General features: G+C 42.0%; 1 pseudogene; it reads right to left on the reverse strand.

Annotated features, from left to right (window-relative positions):
* Positions 1–1,475: 1,475 nt before the first annotated feature.
* On the reverse strand, positions 1,476–2,280 carry LOC103589791 (annotated as a pseudogene).
* Between the last annotated feature and the right edge of the window lie 815 nt (positions 2,281–3,095).

Consider the following 3,095-nt stretch of genomic DNA (forward strand, 5'->3'; position numbering starts at 1 on the left):
GCTGGACAACCATAGCCTCCCCATCTCTCAGGAGAGAGAGCAACCAGAGTTGGGACTTGGACCTAGGATTCCTGCCACTAATAGTTATGGAACATGCCACTTCTGTGGACCTCGGGCTTAACCAGATGATCTCTGAGATAGCTTCAAAAGATAGTGATGTGGCGACTTCCAAGGTGATGGGTCCATCCTATTTTGCTCTATAGGCTGAACTTTTCTCTAGCTGTAGCTTTTGCCAGGCAATTCCTAAAGCTCTGAAGGACCCGATCCGATCAGCAGCCTCCATTCACAAAGCTTTGCATTTTCCACCTCTCCCTCCTGCTGCTGGTCAGCCCGTTCTACATTAGCTGCACTCGCCTGCTCTGCTCCTTCCTGTCTGCCTTCTGCTTTTACAGATGTCTCTGGACCCGTGGATCTGGTCTCCCCTTGAACTGAAGTCCCAGCAATCTCAGTTCCTGCTGCTCCATTCCAGGGGTCCCTAACTCTTCCCCATCCCTTCTCTCAGGTCACATAAACATCGCAGAGCATCTCCAGGCCTCAGATCAGAAAACAGGTTCACCGAAATACACAGATCACATATGCCACTCTCAGAAAGACACTTTTCAAATCCATAAGCCTGCCTGAGACTGCTGTGTCCCTTCTCTGATCATTCGCCCTGGGGATAAAACTGCCTAGCTTCTCCAGTGGGGACAGTTAAACTTTAAAGACCCTCTCATCTGCCATGACATTGGGACCTGGGGGGAGCTATTATTATTTAACACCTATCAGGAGCCTTCAACTCCCTTGTGCTTCCCCCAGTTCCCACTGATCTCACTCTCACTGGTTATGTGCTTTGTACGGCCCCTGCTGGCAGCTCTATACGGAACCTCCACTATACGGGTGTTGATAAATGCTATACAAAAGCCTATTATATTAATCTAATGGCTGCCATGCTGGTCTTCTAATAACACTGCAGATAAAAGGGTCTTTAAAGTTTAAGTGCTTCCAGGAAAGCTCAAAATTGTTTCCTTCGCTGGGTGGTGGTTTATATAACCAAACTGTAGCTATTAAGGGGATTTCCTCACAACCCCAGCCTTGTGTGCCCAGACTAGAGGCTCCATGTGGGGAACCACTTTGCCAGGTTCCTAGAGACAAACTTGCAAAACATTCAGATTTATTACTTAAATTTCCCTTCTCTGCTTTCCTACTCCCCATGCCCCTCTCCCCTGTTGTCATTTTCTCCTTCCTTTCTGCCTTTTTATCAATCTACTTTGTGCCTCTATAGATCGCCTATTCTGGACATTTTATATAAATGGAATCATACAATATGTGGTATTTTGTGTCTAGCTGCTTTCATCTCGCATATTTTCAAGGTTAATCCATGTTGTAGCATGTATCAGTATTTCACTCCTTTTTACTGCTGAACAATATTTCATTGTATAAATACACCATATTTTATTTATCTATTCATCAGTTGATGGACTTTTTTTTTGTACAAATCAGACTGAATGGTAAACAGATTCTTGGACTGGTGGTTCACATCCATCAGTTCATTCAACATCATCACCTGTCTCATCCCCAGTAGCTTTTCTAGAACTACTGCCTTAACCATGAACCTCCAAGAGTTTTCCCAGTTCAAACTTGGGCTTCTTCAGCATTTTTACTTTTTAACAAAGGTGTCTGGAGAGGATAAATAGATTGGCAAACCTTTTCTATGTCTTTTCCAATGCTGTCTGGAATTAATTTATTGACCACTTCTTTCAAGTCTTTTGTCTACACATCTTGGGTCAGGATTTCCACCATCTTCTTCTGGATTATGTGGATCTGTTGATGCTGAGTGTTAAGAGTTCTTCTGTATCTGATTGTTGTGCTTTTTTGGAAAACTAACACAGAATAGATGAAGCAAATAACCATTGATAGTCTTGATGTCAACATGAGCTTCAATCACGATCTGCCATTTTTTGACCATGGAATACACTTTGTAATGAGTAAGATCCATGCCATGGAAGTTAGTCAGGCAGTTTTGCCCTGAACATCCTCAGTAATTAGCTTGAATTTTCAAAATGCACCATCCTCATTCTGCAGATCAGCAAGGCTCACTTCAAACACTTGATCCTTGAGGCCATCAGATGCAATTTTGTTTCCTTGAGTCCTGGTGACTTAGTGTTTTTCCAATATTTCTTATATTGAACATAGCAGGTACTTTCACATTATACCAATCTTTTTCAGAAAATGGATCAACCACTTTCTTCTTTGATCCCTTTTGCCACCTTTTGTAAGGTTCTTGTTCCTACTGACTGCCATGGTGCTGTTTAGAGAGCCAAAAGGCTGGATGCACATTTGGGTTGTTACCACTTTTGACTATTATGAATGATGTGGCTATGAATTTTGTGTACAACTTTTTGTGTGGACATATGTTTTCATTACTTGAGTGTATACCTAGGAGTGGAATTTCTGGGTTGTAAACTCTATGTTTAACATTTTGAGGCACTACCAGACTGCTTTCCAAAGTGGCTGCACCATTTTACATTCTCACCAGCAGTGTACGAGGGTTCCAATTTCTCTACATAATCACCAGCACTTATTATCTGTCCTTTAGATTCTACCCATCCTAGTGGTTATGAAATGGTATCTCATTGTGGTTTTGATTTGCATTTCCCGGATAGCTAATGATGTTGAGCATTTTTTCTTGTGCTTATTGGCCATCTGCATATTTTCTTTGAAGAAATGTCTATTCAGATTTTTTGGCCCTTTTTCAATTGGGCCGTTCATCTTTTTAGTTGAATTCATCCTCCTCTCTCCATCTCTCTAGTCCAAGACACCATCATCTTTCACCTGGACTACTGCATAGTATCCTAATTATATTCCTATGTCCATTATTGTTCCCTTCCAATCTATTCTTCATATAGCAGCCAGAATAATTTTTTTAAACTGCAAATCTGACCTGTCACTTCTTTACTTAACACCTTTCAATAGTTTTCCATCGCTCTCAGGATAGAGTCTCAAATCCTTCATGTGGCCCACAGGGCCCAGGATGACTTCTCCATCCCATTTTGAACCTCACCTCTCATCCCCTCACCCTGTGCTTGCCAACACCAGCTTCCTTTCAGACTCTCAAG

Source organism: Galeopterus variegatus, unplaced genomic scaffold (genome assembly GCF_000696425.1).
Source record: "Galeopterus variegatus unplaced genomic scaffold, G_variegatus-3.0.2 Scaffold727, whole genome shotgun sequence".
Lineage (NCBI taxonomy): Eukaryota > Metazoa > Chordata > Mammalia > Dermoptera > Cynocephalidae > Galeopterus > Galeopterus variegatus.